The sequence below is a fragment of the Arvicola amphibius genome, chromosome 2 (assembly GCF_903992535.2).
Source record: "Arvicola amphibius chromosome 2, mArvAmp1.2, whole genome shotgun sequence".
Taxonomy (NCBI): domain Eukaryota; kingdom Metazoa; phylum Chordata; class Mammalia; order Rodentia; family Cricetidae; genus Arvicola; species Arvicola amphibius.
The window spans coordinates 113,171,134-113,191,947 of NC_052048.2; the positions used below are offsets into that span (position 1 = coordinate 113,171,134).

At 47.3% G+C, this 20,814-nt stretch overlaps 1 protein-coding gene and 1 pseudogene across 2 annotated transcripts in view; one reads left to right on the plus strand and one right to left on the minus strand.

The window, feature by feature from the left end:
* The window catches only part of Ston1 (stonin 1), a 42,606-nt gene extending 21,832 nt beyond the window's left edge, over window positions 1–20,774 (minus strand). Inside the window, exon 1 of one of the 2 annotated variants that reach the window (XM_038320446.1) lies at window positions 20,710–20,774. The gene's annotated coding sequence lies outside the window, so the exon portion shown is untranslated. Of the gene's footprint in view, window positions 1–17,764; window positions 17,881–20,709 lie in introns of those variants that run through there. The other variant, XM_038320447.1, reaches the window with a different exon arrangement.
* LOC119807295 lies at window positions 10,177–14,169 on the plus strand (annotated as a pseudogene).
* Window positions 20,775–20,814: the final 40 nt, after the last annotated feature.

The window sequence follows — 20,814 nt, forward strand, 5'->3', positions numbered from 1 at the left end:
AGCTCACAACTGTCTCTAACTCCAGTTCTAGGGGACACATGTCAAAGTGTAAAACAGAGACCTCAAGCTCATCGTCACCTCCATCTTGGGTTTCCCAGCCCTCAGGGCTATGAGCAGTAACTTTCTACTGTGTGAGCTCTCCTGAGGTGAGGCATTTCGTGACAGCACACTGAGCAGCTGGGACAGCCAGCATCTGAGAAACCGCAAACAGAGAATCCTCTGCTACAGGGCCCTGCTCCTAAGGATTGTCTAGTCTGGCAGAAAAGCCAGAGGAAACAACAAATGGGGGATAAAATGTGCTTGTTCTCTGCTAAAAGGCAGAGGGTGGACAGCAATCCAGGCCCCCCCGACGCAGACGGATGCTCCAAGGGGAGAGGAGTCTGGTCTGTCAGAGATACAACAGTAAACCAAATGGTGATTGGCTCTGCCCGTGCTTCTTTTTTATTTATTTTTTTATTTTTGGTTTTTCGAGACAGGGTTTCTCTGTAGCTTTGGAGCCTGTCCTGGAACTAGCTCTTGTAGACCAGGCTGGTCTCGAACTCACAGAGATCCGCCTGCCTCTGCCTCCCGAGTGCTGGGATTAAAGGCGTGTGCCACCACTACCCGGCTTCTGCCCATGTTTCTATTAACTTGGGTCCTGTGCCCATCACCACCAGTGTGAAGATGTTCTGCCATGTGGCCTTGGTCACCTCGGGAACAAAACTCATTACCTACACTGATCATCATTAATGAGGGTCCTGAGAAATCATGGCTGCCCACGTGTCCCACAGCAAATGAGTCTGAGTTTTTTTCAGGGTCAGACCTGGTTGCTACTGACCAAAAACACCTACATCTATACATCAGCTCCACCTACCAAATGAGAGAACAAAATTATGCTTGCTTTTGTCCTCGCCACCCCCATGGAATTCCACAAATGTGTATGTGTGACTATGCAGTGGCTTGAGCCATTGTGAAATTAGAGAATTTTTTTTAAAGCACATAAGGACAAACCAGGCATCAAAGATTGGCCTCCACTGATGTCTTGGTCCCAAATCTAGATATTAATAATATTTATATTCCTAGGTTTGGGGAACACTTGCAAACCACATGTTAATTTTATCATATTTCAGAAGGTACTGAAGCCTTTGAAATTCTTTCACATGGAAAGATAGGCCAGATGTGCGTAACCGGACACTGGTGACTGGGTCTGCCAAAACAGGGGCTGGCCCGTTAGCCTCTATTTAACCTCAAGGAGCTCACACTCTGAGTTTGCAGGCTTCGCCACTGAACTCTGGATGACTCCTGCTCAGGACGCATGTCTGAAGGCCACCCCAGGCGCCTTTGCATAGCCCCATCCAGCAAGACCTATAAGTTCCTAACACATCCAGCCCTGCGGTATGAAGGCTCAGCTGGCTCTCAGTGCTGACCGCTGGCCAACCCTATCCCCAGCTCTGTGCTCCACCCACGCCCATCTCTTCACCATGAATCCATTCTTCTCCTGTTCTCCTGTTCATCACACACAGAGACCCCCCCCCCATATAAGTTGCCCATGCTGTTGGGTCTCGGACTCACTCAGTCTGCGGTGAGTAGGGGTATAGTATTCTAATGGCTCTGCTTCTCTCTGACTCTCCATTTAAACAAGTCTCTAATCTCAAGGCTTTGCCAAGATGCCTTCAAACTTCCATAAGCCACGAGGATTCACTCTCCAAAGAATGGGTCTACTGAGAAGTGGGCGCCTCCCTGCCTGAGCTCTCAAAGGCTCCAGCAAGCACTCTGCAGGTGGGTAGCTTCTACACAGTGAAGGACCGCAGGAACACCTCCACTAGCGTTCTTCCAAGCCTCACCTTCCCCTCATCCATCAGGAAAGGTTGTTCCTGTCACCTTGAGTTCAGGGGCTCCTGGCTGCTCTAACGGTGCAGTGTGACAGATGAGACAAGTCAGAGCACAGGGATAATGTCACCTTTTCCCTTGCTGAAGCTCTGCGACAATGGCATGGAGGCAGCCTCTGGGTGTCCTGGCAGATAAACCTTCGGGCTCGCATTCTCCATCACTATGTTTGCAGCCACAGGAAAATCTCTGAGCAGGGACCCCAGCTGAGCCTACTTTATCCACAGATCCAGAAAACAGTATAGAAACTCTAACTTTAAGTTTTTGCTGTTGTGGTATATGCCTATGTGGTAAAAATACATAAATGTTACCACTTAACCATTTAAAGTGAATATTTCAGTGTTATGAAGAACATTTGTGGAGGGGCTGGAGAGATGGCTCAGCGGTTAAGAGCACTGGCTACTCTTCCAGAGGGCCTGGGTTCAATTCCCAGCACCCACATGGTTGCTTGCAACTCCAGTTCTAGGGGATCTGGCACCCTCACACAGACATACACGTAAGCAAAACACCAATGCACATAAGAACATCTGTGGACTGGGGAAATGGATCTATGGGTAAAAATGCTTGCTATGCAAGCTTGATGACCTAAGTTCAAGTCCTATTTTTTTTCTTTTTTTTTCTTTTTTTTTTTTTGTTTTTCGAGACAGGGTTTCCCTGTAGTTTCTAGAGTCTGTCCTGGAACTAGCTCTTGTAGACTAGGCTGGCCTCGAACTCAGAGATCCGCCTGCCTCTGCCTCCCAAGTGCTGGGATTAAAGGCGTGCACCACCACCGTCCGGCCTGAGTTCAAGTCCTGAGAACTCAGACACAGCAGTGCAAGTACCTTTAATCCCAACATGACCCTGTGAGGAGGTGGGAGACCAGGGCAGGAGAATCTAAGGGAAAGCAAGCCTGGTTTATGAAGCAGCAGAGGTCATATCTCAAACAATATAGAAGGCGAGGACATACATACACCCAAAGGTCTTACCTCCAAACCCATGGTAACGTATGTGCAGCTGCACCAACACACACACATGCACACGCACACGCGCGCGCGCGCGCACACACACACACACACACACATACACACTCAACTACTGTTATCATCCATTCCCAGAATTTTAACTTTCTTAACTGAAATTTTGTGCTACAAGACAGTAATTCCTTGCTACCTCTTCCAGCCCCTGTCACCACCCCTTCAGGTTCTTTCTCTGTGGCTTTAACTACTCTCAGGGCCTGCTATGACTGGAACTTTACACTGCCTGTCATTTGAGTCTGGCTATTTCTCTTAGCACAATGTCTTCAAGTCTCGTTCATATTGAAGCCATTATCAAAAGTCCATCCCTGTTTAGGACTGTACAATACTCTACTGTATGGATATACATATTTGCTCCTCCATCCAACCACTAATGAAAATGTCTATGCTCTATAGCAATAGTTATTAGATCAGAGCAGTCAATGGCTAGGACAGCAAAGTCCCAAGGTGAGCACCTGGTGAGTCTGGCAGAAGCATGGGGCACTCCCAGGAAAGCGCAGAGTAGCTGTGTTTGGTGAGTGGACCAGAATCCAGCCTGGGGCTCCTGAAAGAACTTGCTACCAAGGGCTAGGTGTCTCCTCAAGTCTCCACTCAGGCCAGGGACTGATAGAGTTTTACACCTGGGTTCCCTGTCCCAGTGTAGGCTAAAGACCTAAAGCCCAGGAAACATTTGGTAAAGTACCTGACATCAGGCCAGGTTCCATTGATCCTAGAGTGTCTCACGGGATCTCTACGAGTGACGAACTGTACCCAGGAACATAGAGGGAGCAGATGTTTATCTCTGGGAAGGAAATAGGGCTGTAGCATTGATGCCTGGGGAAATTCACCCCAGGCAGCACGGGATCTCACAGCACTGGCTCAGAACCAGTGGCAGCCACATCGGAGAAGAGATCCGGCCAGTTACTAGTGAAGGAGACATGCAGGGTCCAGGCTGAGCCAATAGGATGATGAAGATCCATATTTAACATCCTCATGCAGCTTTTCCCAGGGCTCAGGGGCAGTAGAGCCTTACCTTCTCAGCAGAGGGTTAAGAGCGGGGCTTAACCCTTGGCATGGTACAGGACATGAAGATAGTGAAGAGGATGACACAGGCTGAGTTATGCAACTGAGCCCTGTTGTGCCTGGGACAACAGTCCTTCCCTCACTACAGAGGGATCGTTTCTATTGTGTCTCCCTCCTCCAAACGCCACATCAGCCACCAACTGCAACACCCAGAACCAGAGGTCTGCCTCCAAGGCCTCCGTCACCTTTCACAGAAACAGAAAGGGCTCCATCCTTTCCACAGCTTCCCTGAAGTGTGGCTACCTACGGGGAAGGCTTAGGATGGAACAAGTCACCTACCTCAGGTCCTGATTGCAAAATGGCAGGCTCTCAAGCTTCAGGGACTTTGGGGACTGTTATACAGCATGATGAATGTAGCCTTGGAAGTCAGGAGCATCGGGAGCTGCAATGCTGCTGCTGTTCTTGGGCCTCAGAGCAGACTCAGATTCTGTGTCTCTAAGAGCCTGGGACTGGCTCCCGAATTAATTCTTCTGGTACAATGACCACACAAAGAGAAAGGCTTTGCTGCAGTGTGAACCCAGTGATGTTAGCAAACAGAGCGTGCTGTCCGGGCCAGAGGCCAGTCGGGAAGTCGGGAAACTGTCCTGGCCCAGTTGCTCTGCCAGTAAACTAAGCGCTCCACTTAACCAGTCTCTGGGCATTTTTTTTTTTTCATGTGTATAATGGAGCTTGCAAGCTACCCACATTCCCACCCAAACTGGAAAGGCAAAGAACTTGAGGAAAGAAAAAAAAAATAAATGCCGAACATGTAGAAATGCGGTACCATTTAGCACGGTGAGGAGAGGAAGGCCAGGTGACAAAGAAAAACAAAAGGTCAAAGAAAGGAATGGGAGGGGAGGCAGGCACTGTGGGGAAGCGTGCTGCTTTAAGAAAGCTAAGAAAGCTCCCGGGTGGTACCCAGAACGGACTCTCCAAGTCTGAGAGTCAGGGTCTAGGTTAGACAGTCCTCCAGCAGAGCAAAGCAGAAGAGCAGGGAACAGGCCTTCTGTCATCTGAGGTGCAGGCCCAGCTGGGCGCAGAGCAGGAAGCCTCCACTCTCTTGAGCATGTACGAAGTGTTGGAACGTCCCCAGAGAACCCCTGGCTAAGCCACGTACTGACACACTAAATCTAACTCAGCTCTGCTTGGGGGGGGGGGGGGGACAAAGACTAGGGTCCCCAAAGGCCAGTCTCCAGGACAGTATGGTTCACCATATCACATTGTAAATAGGAAAAGGCATGAGATCCAAGAGTTTAACTTAAAAGGATGGGGGGAGTGTTCCTCCTAGAATTACATTTTTTTTTTAAAGAGACTTAACTTAGTTCAAGTTCATAATTCAGAAATTTCTGTGTGTGTGTATGTGTGTGCGTGCAGCACACATGTGGAAGTCAAAGGACAACTTGTGTGCACATGTGTGTGGAGTTGAGAGGTGAATTTTAGTGTCCTCAGGTGCTGTCCACCTTTGTGGCGGTTTGAATGAGAAACAACCCTCACTTGAACACCTGCTCCCCACTGGTGGCTCAGTCTGGGGAGTTGGAAGAAGTAGATCATTAAAACGGCGGCCTTTGGGAGGCCACAGTCTCGCTTCACTCCAACTTCCCTCTTTCTGCTTGTGTTTGCAGGTGAGGATGTGACCTAGCAGCTTCTTGCTCCTGCTGCCACGCCTCCCTCCGGCTGCCACGCCCACTCCCTCCGAGTGCCACTCTTCCCTCCGCCGTCATGAGCTCTCAACCCTCTAACACCGTAAACCCTGAATAAACTCTTTCTTTTTTGTGTTGCCTTTGGGTGTGGTGACTAATACAACCATGTTTGTTGAAGCAGAATCTCTCACAGAGAACTGGAGCTCACTAATTCATATAGGATGGTTGCCCCTGAGCCCCAGCATGCCTCCTGTCTCTGCCTCCTTGATATTAGGATTAAAGACATGGGCCACCCTGCCTGGCTAGAAATTTTTAATATGATAGCCCTACCGAGGAACTAGGCAGAAGCTACATAGGCTCCTCCAGTGATAAAGGCCTGATTGTTTTGGGAGCTCATTTCAGTCTGATTTAGACAGGATTCAACTCTCCTTTCTTCAGTATCCACCCACACTGAGTTTAAACAGCTTCCTTTGCCCACCTTTCAGCTAACCCAGAGAAGCTGATGATGACTGGCACTGGGTCTTCCCATACTTCCTAAGAGCAGAAGGCGTGTTCATTCAGCCTGTCCCCGGCAGCACATTGCCCAGCCCCTTCACCCTCTTGTGGGCAGTAGCTAGCCTCACCCACACACCACCATGAGCTTTAACCTCACCCTGCCATGAGACACGGCTGTTGCTTCTGCTTTACCCAGTCATCTCATCTCACAAGCCTGCCCATGAGCTCTTGCTTTACAGCCATTGGCTTCTTGCACCAATACAGTCAAAAGCTGAGGGACTGTCATGAGTGTTAAGAAAAAAAATAAAATGTCCATTTATTAAGTAAGGCGCTCTTGGGTAGCTGAGTGCATGGCGAGGAGACAGGAAAGCAGGGAGCCTATGCAGACCTGAAAACCACATGTTTCTTCTCTGGGAGCCCACTTAAATACCCTGTGGGAATGGTCCTGACCCCTCCCCAGGGAGGGGTCAGGACCTGGCATGCTGGGATTTGGAGTCCAGACCAAAGCAACTCCCAGGCCAGATGGGCTGGGATGGATGCCAGGGGCTGGAGGGCTACGCTCCAGACTTAACAATGAGGCCAACACTGGTCAGTCCATAGTTCATTCCACTTGAGTAGAAGACAGCAAGTTGTTTGTCTTTAAGAAATAACTCTAGAATATTCAATGGGTATTGCATACTGTGTTTTCTCAAATTACATTTGACAAACAGAGCAAGAGAGACCCAGAGAGGTAAAGTGTTGATCTCAGGACAATAGAGATTAAAAAGATGTATGTGAGCTCTCACTTTGATTCCCACATTCCTCCTATTGCAGTTGAGTACGAACAAGGCTATGTTCTAAGTATGATTAGGTTAAGCTAAGTTTCCCCTTCTTTGCCTGTTTATTATGCATTCTGCCCATTTTTAAATAAACAGTAACCCACTACGACACTGATATGTGTTTAGAATTATTTTAAGAGTTGAAGTAATCTTCCCCTAGGGATTTGTGTCTTGGGGAATGTGCTCATGCAGTGTGTTCGTGCATGCGTGTGTTTATGTATATCTGTTAATTCTCTCATGCATAAACACATTTAACAATGATCACTCAGCACTCTTAAGGCAATGCTGGAAGTAAAAGCATTCGCAGTATGTTCCGCCAGAGAATTCTCTGCCTGGTAAGGGCAGCCCTCAAAAGCTATCTTACTATGTTAAAGACGAATGAAGGGTTCCTTGGCCTTAATCAAGTATGATGGGAACGAGGGTGATAAGTACCCATAATTAGGACTGACAAGATGGCTCAATGAAAGGTGCCTGCCACCAACCCTGATGGCCTAAGTTCTATCTCAGAAGTCTGCATATGAGGAGAGAACTGACTCACACAATCTGTCCTCCCACCTCTACATGTGTCCCTACACACACACACGGCATAAATCCATCTATTAAAACATTTTAAATGTCCATAATTGAGGGGTGGGGATTGTGAAGGACTTCAGGAAGAATGGGGCATCTGTGGTGGTCTGAATGAAATAGCCCCCATAGGCTCAGGAATTGGAACGCTTAGTCACCAGGGAGTGGAACTGTTTAAGAAGTATTAGGATGCCTGTCAAGGCCAGTCTCTCTCTCTCTCTCTCTCTCTCTCTCTCTCTCTCTCTCTCTCTCTCTCTCTCTCTCTCTCCCTACTGCCTGCAAATCAGGATGCAAAACTCTCAGCTCCTGTCCCTGTGTCATGCCTATCTATTTCCCCGCCATGAAGACAATGGACTAACCCTCTACAATTGTGAGGAAGCTCACATGCTCTCCTTTTATTAAGCTGCCTCAGTCATGGTGTCTCTTAGTAACAGAATAAGTAACTAAGACAGCATCTGAGCTGCGCCATGAAGATTGGCAAAATTGATAAGGCTAAACAGAGCAAGCCTGCAAGTCTGGCTAGAGAGGCACAGTTGGAGAAGGAGTAATGCCCAAAAGGCTCGCGGGGGGGGGGGGGGAGAGCACCACGATAACAACTTTGATTTCATCCTAAAAGCAATGAGGAGACAGAGAGACATTTAAAGAGAAATAAATAACACAATATCCAGGCATGGTGGCCCACGTCTTTAATCTCAGCACTCAGGAGGCAGAGGCAAGTGGATCTCTGTGAATTGGAGGCTAGCCTGGTCTACATAAAGAGTTTCAGAAAAGAAGAGGATGCATAGGAAGACCCTGGAGAGAGTAAGGGATGGGGAGAGAAGGGGGGTGTCAAGTCAAAGCAGGAGAGAGATGGATGAAGCCTTCGAGAGAGAAGCTGGGACTGGACCTGATGACTCTTGCACTACATGCTTTCCTTCAAAGTCTAGAACAGAAGAAATTGTTTATCGTGTACATCTCTCTCAGCTTGGGGACAATTCTCCAAAACTCTGCCAAGCTCCTCATTCCTCCCCAAAGGGACTCTGTCGCAGAGAACACTGCCAATAGACACACAGAACAGTAAGGGGTGACTGAATCATTGAGCCACATACATCAAAAGACAGTGGAACAGTTCTAAGCAAGGCAAAGTCAGGGTCCAGGAAGCGTCAAAAAGTTCGAGCAACACAGCATAAGAAAAAAACAATGAGGAAAGTTCTAGAATAGGCGGGGTTAAGTGACTGGGTGAGCTCTGGATGAAGGATGAAGAGCGCTGGCAGTTTAGGAAGCCAACAAAGAAGCAAGAGCCTGCCGCACGTGAGCAGAAGCTACACATCTGTAAGCAAAGCACACCCCACAGCCTCTCCCATGCCCCTGTGGGAGTGGGTAGGGGGGTGGGGAGGGAGACTCCCGCTGTCAGACAGACAGCTGGCGGGAGGCTGGCGCACAGGATGCGGACCTGTGAACAGTTAAGTAGAAACATCTGGCAGGAGAGGGGAACTTGTGGGTGAGGAGGAGGCAAACCCTGCTGAGCAGGGGCTGTAGAAGGTGGCCCAACCCTCGCATCTGCACAGCTCACACTCAAAGATGATTGACACCGAGGATGACGTCAGCCGGCAAATGGGATTTCTCTCCTCCCTGGAGGAAATGATGATCTCGGCAAGTCTGCACCTTCTCGGAGGACCCTGGCTCTACCATCTGATTCTCAGCAGAGCTCTGATCACTTTTCCTACAAAATATTTTTTCCTTACAATAGTAATGACCAGATGGACACCAGCAAAGGAACTGGGATGCTCACGACATGTACAAGAGCCTGCTTCAAGCCACAAGGCCACAGGCCTGAAAGCTGCAGGAGCGGGGTCTCTGGGTGTAAAGAGTCGAAGTTTAAAGCATTTCTCTATTAGTGTTAATGCTAACATGAGGCCAACATAAACAAGGTTTGAGCTAGGAACTGTAATCCCATCTCTGGAAAAGACGGAGGGATGAGGAGTTCGGGATCAGCCATGATGGGCAGCGAGGCCCTGTCTCAGAAAGGAAGAGGGGGAGGGAGGAAGACGGGGAGGGAGAATGGAAAGGAAGAAAAAGGGAAGGGAAGAGAAAAAGAAAACAAGGGATGTAACCTCGTTTTCCTTTTCTAACCCTCCACATAGGCTGTGAATACGGGTTCAGTGAGCTAGGGTAAAGCGCTCCAAGGGACGGGGACAAGCGGCCAGGGTGCCAGCCCTGTCTCGGAGTCCCTAGGCTGCAGCTGTGTTAAATTAGACGCGCACTGCTGTTTCCATGCAGTCCTTGGCTGAGCTCCGTAATGGAAAAGCTATTTTTATGTAAAAGCACAGATATTTAAATGGAAGTGTATCCGTAATTCCAATTACATTTTGTTTTCATAGTGATCTTTTTCTCTACTTAAGAACAGACTTAGCTATCAGCTCCACGGTTTCTTTTCGTAAATTATATTTCTCTGTCCTTGCGCTGAGGGTGGGGCAGTGTGTCGGTGGTCAGAAGACAACTTGTATCAGTCGGTTCTCGAGTGCCTTTGCCCACTGACCTAACTCCCCCTTCCATCATCATAGTTGCTGCTAAGACCCTGGCAAAACTCAGCATTCTCTGAGACACAGATGCCAGAGGACCCAGATAAGTGATGGTTATAAAATAGGCACATCTTCGGTCCTCAGCTCTCAAGGAACAGCTAGCTGAGTTCCTCCTCCCCTGGTCATGCCTTTATGAATACTCTGCCCTCCTACTTTCCCAAGTCTCAGGCCCTTCATGGCCCACCTGGAACGTCTAGGGCCGGAAGCAGCGAGACTGGTGCATTTAAAACATTAACATGAATCATGAAATTAAGGGTTTGGTTTCCTTAAGAGACAAACCACCAACAAATAAAGCATAGAGATGATTCTGATTAGAGGGACATGGTTCTTTGGTGGCCACAGTCACCCTGCTGAAAAGGTGAGAGGTGCCAAATGGCCAAATCAAAGCCTTAAGGAAACTCATCCAAGAGCATTCAAAATTGATTACCGAGAAAACGGGAGCTCTTTGGAGGTGTGGCCAGGCCTCTCAGGTTAGACTCCATGAAGCACAATCTTGTTCGAAAGAACCTAGGCAGAGGATAGGCAGCGGAAGATGACTGCATTTGTAGGTACTAACATGGGCCCAGGGCTTACTGTGTCCTGGGATCTTACTTGGATTCAGACACAGCCACTGGATTTCCTTGTTGCTGTTTTTATAGAGAAAGCTGTTTAGCTGCCGAGATGTCAAAGACTCGCTGAAGGGTGCATAAGCCTGCACTGTGGTCCAGTTCTGCTTGACTCCACCGTCTGTTTGCTGAAGTGGGGTCAGAGAAAGCAGTGGGCTGTGGCCACTCTTGTTTCCTTAAGGTTAAGAAGAGGGGGATGGTGATATAGTCCGGCAGTTAAGAGTACTTATTGCTCTCCCAAAGGATTCAAGTTTGTTTCCTAGGCCCCCCCTCAACTACCTGTAACTCCAGCTCCAGGGGGTCTTAAACCCTCTTCTGACCTCCATGGGCAACTGAACATACATGTCATATACTCACAAAAATATACAAATGCATAAATGATAAATAAATAAACACAGAAGAACTGGAAGTGCTAAGCGGAAATACTTCGGGAAACAATACAGGCAAAAACTTTCTCAACATAACCTGATGGCACAGGAAATAGCCCCAAACACAAACAAACTCTGCACAGCAAAACATGCTTTTATTAGCAGAGTGAACAGACAGCCTGCAGAATCCGAGAACATCTTTGCTACCTGTGCTTCAGGCAAGAGCGTAATACACAGAAAATACAAAGAACTACAAAAGCTACACACCAAAATAACAATAATAAAAAAAAACTATCAATCAATAAATGGGCCATTGAACTAAACAGCAAAAGAAGGAAGGAAGGAAGGAAGGAAGGCAGGCAGGCAGGCAGGCACTTCTCCCTTCCCTGTCTCCAGCCGGCTGAATCATGAACCTGCCTCCCAACCATGCACAACCTCAACCCCACTGCCGCCCTTCGAGTCACAGAGATCCATGGGGTGCAGGCGGCACCAGCAGTGGCAGGGCTGCTGAGGCTACCTGTGTGCGGAGGTAACAACACTGACCATAGACGCCTCGATGGCATTAAAGTCTTCCCCAATGAGGAGCTCCTCACCACTATCAAAGGCCCGGAGGGGACCCCTGTGCAGGAGGCCTGTTCTGTATGAAGCTCCTACTGGGCAAAGACTTCCCTGCCTCCCTTACACAAGGGCTACTTCCTGACTAAGATCTTCTATCAAATGTCAGTGCCAATGGTGAAATCTGTGCCGGCGTGCTCACGAGGGACTGGGTGGCTGAGCTGGGCACCTGACACACGCTGCTGACCATCAGGACCTGCTGATTCACCCTCACCCAGAGGCTGCCTGCTTTCTGGAGAACTATGAAGAGAACGCTGCCCGGCCCATTTGCTCACAGAGATCCGTGGGGGTGCAGGTGGCAGCAGCAGAGGTAGGGTTGAGACTACCTGGAAACTGGCCAGTGGGGCAACATCCTCCTCCTTTGACCCTCTGGCCCCAGGGGTCCTGGGAGGAGTTGAGGGTCCCACGAAACAAAAGGGAGGTACAGCTGCAGCCAAGAAGGTGGACAAGAGGCAGGGCACTGAGGTGACGGTAGGGGCTCTTCTCCCTCTCCTTCTGTCCCCTCCCACTTTGTCTCTAAATTATTTAAACTATAGCTGCAGTGGGGCAGGAGGGGAAGAATCTGGATTTGGTTTTCTAAATGAAGTTGGAAAGGCAAAACAAACACACACACAAACAAAAAGCCTCAAAACCTAAGTCCAATCCCCAGAACTCACACTGTGGAAGCCAAGAACGAAATGCATCAAGTTGTCATCTGACCTACACACACACACACACACACACACACACACACACACGCACGCACGCACGCACACACGCACGCATGAACACATGCTGTAAGCACATGCATAAACACACACTGTAGCAATGCATACACACACATGCTGTAGCACATGCATACACACACATGCTGTAGCACATGCATACACATACATGCTGTATCACATGCATAAACACCTGCTGCAGCAATGCATACACACACACTGCAGCAATGCATACACATGCTGTAGCACATGAATACACAGGCACACTGTAGCACATATACACACACATGCTGTAGTATATGCATACACACATGCTGCAGCACATGTATACATACATGCTGTAACATGAATACACACACGTACTGTAGCACATGTATACACACACGCTGTAGCACATGTATACACACACGCTATAGCAATGCATACACAGAGAGAGACAAAAAAATCTATAAATAAATGTGTTTTTTAATTTCATTAAGAAAGTATTCAACATCCAGAGCCATGGGAGAAGTACAAATTGTAAGTACTTTGAGATCCCATCTCTTCCCTGTAGTCTGATGATGTTAGCAAGCTCTTTGGACTTTTTTTGGGGGGGGGCACCACCCAACTCCCAAATGAGTTACACACAAAGGCTTATTCTTTATTATGAATGCCTGGCCTTAGCTTGGCTTGTTTCTTGCCAACTTTTCTTAAATTATCCCATTCACCTTTTGCCTCTGGGCTTTTCTAGTTCTCTTGTGTGAATCTTACTCTTACTCTGTGGATTGCTGTGTAGCTGAACAGCTGGACCCTGATGTCCTCCTCCTTCTCTGGTCACTACTCTTCTCCTCCCCAATTTCTCCTTCTATTTATTTTCTCTGCTTGCCAGCCCTGCCTATCCTTGCTCCTGCCTTGCTATTGGCCGTTCAGATCTTTATTAGACCATCAGGTGTTCTAGACAGGCAAAGAATCACAGCTTCACAGAGTTAAACAAATACAACATAAACAAACGTAACACACCTTAACATATTCCCCAACCCTTCCCCAGTCAGAATGGTTGTCATCAAGCAAAGCACTCACCATTGCTGGTGAGGATGAGGGAAGAGAGGAAGCTATTATGTAGCCACCGTGGAAACCAGCGTGGAGACGGCGCAAGAATCTAAAAATACGGCTCTCCCACTGCTGGGCATCTGGAGAAAAGTGCATTTATCCACTACAGAGATGTCTGTACTTGTGTGTTCACTGTCTTGCTATTCACAACAGCCAGGAAACGGAGGTGGCCTAGATGGTCATCAACAGGTGGATGAATCATGAAAATGTGGCACAAATACACAACGGAATTTTACCCAGCAGTTTAATAAAAAGAAATCTGCAGAAAAATGGATAGAACTGGGAAATGTTAAACGAGGTAATCCAGGCTCAAAAAGATGGACGCTACACAACCCTCTCATATGTCAATACACATATTGACATATTATATATATATATATATACATATATATATATATAGTGACATATTGATATAATATGTGTGTGTTTAGCTGAGGGAAATGCAGATAGAGCCAGGAAGCTAGAAGAGGTCCATGAGATGGGGAAGCAGTCTTTAAGGTGACGGGGAGAGAATAAAAGGGTACGGTGTGAAAGTGGACAGAAGATACTGGAGGCAAAAGGGTACAGCAGGGGAGGTAGGCCAGAGGGATGAGGGGAGTGGTGGGGAAATCATCCAAAACAACATGTGCAGTGTCATAAGGAAAGGTATTCCTCTAGTAGCAAGATTTAAAAACAAAAGGCCTTTCTTAAATAGAGTATGATGGACCAGATTATCATCCCCACACTCAAGAGTCGGAGGCAGGAAGACTACCATGAGTCTGAAGCCAGAGTGGGGTGCAACAAATAGCATACCAACCAAGACTTTGGATGGATAGACAGACAGACAGATAGATATTTGAAAAGGTTTAAGTAAACCTCTAGGTTAATTTAAATAAAAGAGTTGGCACAAATCAATATTAAGTACATAAAGAACATTAAGCTACAAAAGGAAATGGTGTGTAACTTTCTGGTACTAAATCTAAGACACAGACAGGGCTGGAGAGTGCTCAGCAGTTAAGAGCACTTGTTGCTCTTGCAGAGGACCCGGCTTTGGCTCACTACAGTCTGTAACACCAGTATCAGTGGATCTGATATCCTCCTTGGTCTCCGAGGACATTGCTTGTGTGTGATGAACACACACACACACAGGCAGAACATATATACACATAAAATAAAAACTAATTAATTAACAAATAAAAAGTAAATTTAAGAACACCTAAGTGGATCATATTACTAATAATCAAAACTGAATTGAGAACAAAGGGGAAATCAAATGAATTAATAATCGATCTTAAAACTTAGTTGTCAGTTCAGGATATGGTAACATGTATCCATAATCCCAGCACACGGCCAGTGGATGCAGGAGGATCAGGAATTATTCTTCATTATGAATGCCTGGCCTTAGCTTGGCTTGTTTCTTGCCAAGTAACAACCTTGGTTACACAGCAGGTTTAAGGCCAGTGTAGACTATGTGAGACCTTGTAGCAAAAAAGAAAAGAGAACACCACAGTGTCAGGAACTTGACACATGTGCTCTATGTAAGTGACCTAGTGGTTTTAGAGTTGGTTAGTTTTACCAATTTTTAAAGAACACATAATCTTTACATCTTATAAACTGTTCAATGTTTATAGACACATATAAATATGAGGAAAAGCTACCCAATTAATAGGACTAATTAAACTCGATAAGCATACGCAAGCAGAGGAAATGTTTCTATTTTAGTTTTTTGAAACAGGGTTTCACTGCACGGCCTTGGCTGTCCTGCAACTTGCTATATAGATAAGCCTGGCCTCAAACTCATAAAAATCTGCCTGTCTCTTCTTTCTAAGTGTAGGGACAGACACTGAGAACAAAACAAAACCTCTTATTTGTTAAATATAAACAAGACCTCACAACAGTCTAAGTGTGATCATTTGGGGAAGGATCCTTCACCCTTATAGTGACCTTTCTTTCTTTTTATTTAAGATTTATTAATTTTTATATTGATTGTGGTGGGGTGGGCTTGTGAGTACAGGTGCCCATGGGTGCCAGAGGAGGGCATCTAATCCCTTGGAGCCTGAGTTACAAGTGGCCATGAGCCACCTAGCGTGAGTGCTGAGAACCAAACCAGTCCTCTGCAAGAGCTGCTCTCACTCTTAGCCAGGCTCTTGCTACACAGCTCTGGCTGTCCTAAACTCATTCTGTAGACCAGGCTGTCCTGGAACTCACAGAGATCCACCTGCCTCTGCCTCTGCCTCCTGAGTGCCGGGATTAAAGGCATGTGTCATCACACCTGGCTACAACATGTTTTGAATGAGGAGGTCACCATTATTGGAATCATTAGTCTTCCAGAAATCTCTCCTTGAGAAATAGAAGAGAGACATCCTCCAGGCATCTAAGTCAGCAGGGTTGTTTTTGTTTTGTTTTGGGGTGGGGGTGGGGGTATCAAACAAACTAAACTTTCTGAAAAAAGTAGGTAGGTACCATAAAGAAGAAAGATACAGTGATCTCCAGGGCCTGGCTGCCTGAGAGTAGCCAGTGCTATGTGACTGAGCTTCAGAATATTCCCATGTGCATTAAACCCTTGGCAACGCATGAGATCGCCCATGGAGCCAGGCTTCCAGATGCCAGCTCACTACCCTGTTCACAGAGAACTGGGCATCAGGACATACTCACTCCTGTCCCCTCACACTGCTGTAAAGAACGGCACCTCAACGGATAGCTCTGGAGACATGGTCTGCCGAGTCTACTTCAAAACTTCCAGCCTTATACTGGAACTGCGCCGGAATCCCATGGGATTCCTGGAACTCCAGTCTGGCTGGGAAGCTTCCAGAGAATTCTGGATACATCTCATGAGGTAGAGCCGTTTCCCAACTATGCTGTAAGTCTGGAGCAATTCTCAAAGACTTCCAAAAAGAAAAGACAGGGGAAGACGAAGGATTTGGGAGGCCGATTTTAAAAGCAATCAAAATAATTGACTCTATTAAAACAAGAACTATTTCCCTTTTTGATTTTTCCAAAACAATATTGCTATAATGTGTGTGCAGGGACAGTGGACAGTAGTGCCTGGGGTGTGTAGACTTTCACCACTGGCTTAAATTTGAGGTTTACTTTCCACAGTTAGTGCCTGTACAGCCATGGCAAATTCACCTCTAATCTTTGGTTTCTGAATCTCCACAATGAAAATAATAACAGTTCTTTCCTCAGAGACTTTGAAAATGAAATACTCCATGTGAATGTTTAACACTTGTTGAATGTTAGCTATCATTACTGTCAAAAGCTGAGTAACGCTGGCAAACACACAGGAAAAGAAAAAGCAACTATAATCCCCCATCCATTTCAAAGCATATAATTCCAATTAATTACAAGTGTATTTTCAAAGAGCAAAAGGCTAGTGCTTTCTAATCCATAAACTTGCTATTTAAATTTACCCCGTACTCTAAGGATCTATGTGACTCTGTAGTAGAGAGAGGTAGGCTGTGTCCCGCTGCCTGTCTAGCTTAACCCCCGAAATAATCACACAGAAATTGTATTAATTAAATTACTGCCTGCCCCATTATCTCTAGCCTCTTGTTGGCTAACTCTCACATTTTGATATAACCCATTTCTAATAATCTGTATCGCCACTAGACTGTGGCTTATCCGCATGAGTCTAACCAGCATCCATCTAGGGAAGGAAAACCACAGCATCTGCCACTCTGCCCTTCTTCCCAGAATTCTGTTCTGTCTACTCCACCCACCTAAGGGTTGCCCTATCAAAAGGCCAAGGCAGTTTCTTTATTCAACCAATGAAAGCAACACAAATACAGAAGGACCTCCTACATCATAACTCAGTATTCAGTATGGCGCAGTGTTTAAAGGCCACATAGCATTCCTCTGGTAAGTCTACTTTTTGACAACTGTTGTAATGTGCTGGTTCGGTCTGTCATCTGGGTACCCTGTCCCTTCAAGAGACAATCCCCTCCCACTCCCAACCTATCCCTTCTGCCAAGGCAAGTGGATCTCCCACCTCCTCTCCAGTTCTCTCTCTACCCTTCTGGAGAAGCAGCTTCTGCCTCTCTCCCTTCTCCCACCCTCTCCTTACCCCTTTCTTCCCTTCCCTTCCCTTCCAACTCCATAGCCCACTAAATAAACTCTATACCCCAGCTGTCTCGCATGATGTATCTATCTGTCTGTCTTCCCCTTGGCCTCAGGCCACCCACCAAGGGACCCGTGAGACCTTGGGTGGCCAACCGCCGCCCCTTGTGGGACCACCACCCCTCGTGGGACTGGCCCCAGGTCCCACCTCTTTATGAATGACAACAACTCCTGCTCTCTTCTCTCAATATGTAGGTTTCTAACCCATGTGACTTGGCCAGAGGGTGGCTGACTTTCTCTTGGCTGTTTGGAGATATGGCCTCCCCCTCACTATCCATCACACTTACCCTGAGGTCAGGGACCCTTCTGTGGTCTGCTGACGTCTCCAGAATCTCACCCTCAAGCCCACTCTGAGGCCGCTTAGTCAGACTTTGCTGCTGGATGCCTGGCAGACTACCCTGTTTAACTAGATTCATTCCACAGGGTGCGGAAGGGAACACTGCCAGAGGGCAATTTTCTCCAAACAGTAGAAGGTTGACTTCCAGGGCTTTAGGACATGATTAGAAATTACCAGGAAGAGGAAGAAACAAAAGATTCTTATCGGGGTGCATTGTTTTTCTAAGCAATGGGGCCACACAAGTTCAACACTTAGGACCTGCACTTAAATAAAAGCGGTCTTTACGCACTGAGACCACTGACAAAGCCTTACTAAATCATACAGATGTGAGCTGTCAAACAGGGCAGAAGTGAGTGAGAGCCTGTTTAAAATAAGCCCTCCCCCATTTTCAGTGAATTCAGTTTTTAAATCCTTTTTATGTTTTATTTATTCTTTCACAATGTCATACATATGTAAAATGTACTTTATCATCTCCCTTCCATTGCCCTCTTATCCTTTCTCCCTCTCCATCTGCGTGTGCGTGTGCGTGTGCGTGTGTGTGTGTGTGTGTGTGTTCCAATTCACTTTATTAGGATTGCTTGTTCTAGCATGGGTGGGGATTAAATACTCGAGCAAGAGCAATTTACCAATAGCTATATCACTAGGAATATCCCCTAGAAACTCTTCAGGGAAGGGTGGGGCCTTATGAGCCCCTCCCCATACATGACGGACAGCTGGTGGGACCCATTTTGTGGCTATGAGTTCATGAGGTATCATCCATACTATGTTGAAGAGAATAGGTTCCCTTAATGTGCCTTCCCATCCTTCACTTCTTCCACGCTATTTGCCTTCTGCCATGTTTCCTGAGCCTTGCAGGGGAGGATGCAGATGGCTCATCAACAGTCTCTTATTCTGAAGACTAAACGCAGTTATGAGTTTCCGCATGACCACGGTCTTTAAATCTTTATTTCTCCCCTGACCTGCCTTAAGAAGTTGTTTGCAACATGAGTTATGATCTCATTATTGTTTGTAGAGAAAGAGAATAGTTTTCCAGAAGCTTGCCTTTCTTAAGTGCTAGCTGAAGGACCTGAGTTCGGATCCCCATGCACCCACATAAAACGTTCAACTTGGCCAAAACGAGGCATGCCTGAGCAGAGACAGGGTGATGCTGGTGTTTGCCAGTCTGTTGGAGAAAACAGTGAGCTCCAGGTTTAGTGAGAGACTCTGTCTCAAGGGAATAACACCCTCCCACACCATCCATAGATGTGTGCACACACGCATACACAACACACACATAAACACACCTTCAAGAAACCAACAAAAGTATGTGTTTCTCACATACGGTGAAGTGCAGCATTCCCCTGCAGTTTCTCCCACACAACAAAGTTTTGATGAAGCCCTGGCTGCTTCCAACAGCTCTGATTCTGAGTCAGTGAGGCAGACGAAAATCAAAATCACTCAATCCCTAAAACACAAACAATGGGCGACAACAAAAACTACTCCCGAATCCATCTGCGTAGTTCCAGGAAAGACTCTAGAGGCTCTCTGGAAGCAGCCATAGAACCAAGCCCATCATGGAAACATTGATTCAGCCATAATAAAACCCGACCTAAAAACCACACAAATGAACTAAACAGCTCTTCCTCCCAATCAGAACTCAGCTAAAGCCACAGCCTCAGGGCTAGAAACTGGTGCTGTGTTTTATTTTGCTTGTGGTCCTTCTCATTTTAGCCTCTTCCATTCTTCCGCTTGTTTGCACGACTGCAGACTTTCCTGCCCAAGCACGCCAGGCAAATTAAAACCTCTAGCCTGGGGGAGGCTGTAATAGCTGGGTTAGAGCAGCCAAAAAAAAAAAAAAAAGCTTCACTAACAGTTAGTGGAGACTGAAGTCCTCACTTTCAGAAGACCAGCTTCTGCACGGTATGTTTTATTTACTGTTAGCTGCTTTTTTGCTGCTTGTTTTTTTCCTTTCTGTGGCAACAGTGGAGGGGTGGGGGGGATAGCATGTGCCACTGTGCATGGGTTGAATATGGAGAACAATGTGAGGGAGTGGGTTTTCTCCTTGCAATGTCTAGGGTCCCCAGCAATCCAACTCAAGTTGTCAAGGCTTAGCAGCAATCACTTTTACCCCTGAGTCATCTCACAGGTCCTGAACACAATATTTTGGCTAGCATTCTATCTTGTATTTTGAGTTTTGCTGTCTAGTTAGATTAACTGTCATTGTTGGTGGGTAGGAGTTTACAGTTGGAAAGAAAGGAGACATACGACAGACAACTAGACATCCAGGATGGTTCTACCGAACCATACATACAGTGCAGTCCGAAAGGGAATCTATTTTCGTTCGCACCTGCACCCACAGGGTTCACATGCCTAATCCAGGCGCAGGACATTGCTGCAACAAACCCTAGGGCAGAGTGTTCTAACGCCTGTGTGTGGACCCCTTGGCCTGGCTGGCTCGGCCTGGCTGATCATCTCAGAGGAAAAGAGGGATGGAAGCAAACCCAGCGGTGAGGACAGGACCACCAAGAACAGAAGCCTGGAAGACTGTGGGTGGGGTTGGAAGTATGGTAGACGTGGGAATCCTGAATTCCAAGGGAGCTCTTGCGGGACAGGGTCTGGTGCCCAGGTCTGGGTGAACCAAGCATGGGTTCCTACAGTCCCCGCCCAGCCCAGTCCTGCCTGCCCGGGAACCTGGCTGTTCCGTGCTGCTGAATTTTTCTTTCTTTGCAGTTATGCCCAGGGCAGAGAGAAGTCTGCGGGGCCCAGCCCTTTGCGGGCCCTGGACGTGTCCAGGAGGGAAAGCCCCGGAGAAGTCCTCTGTCCCCGCCCAAAACTCCAGCGAGCTGGGGCAACCCCACCCTGGAGAGGGGCTCTCGCCAAGCCTCCTCCGGCTGGTCCCTGGGGCTGATCACTCACGGGCAGCGCTGCTGGTGCTCCGACTCTGGCCGCGACCATCCACACAGGGAAGAAGAGAGGGGAGGAAGGGGAGGGAGGAGAGGAGGGAGGAGGGCAGGGAGGGCC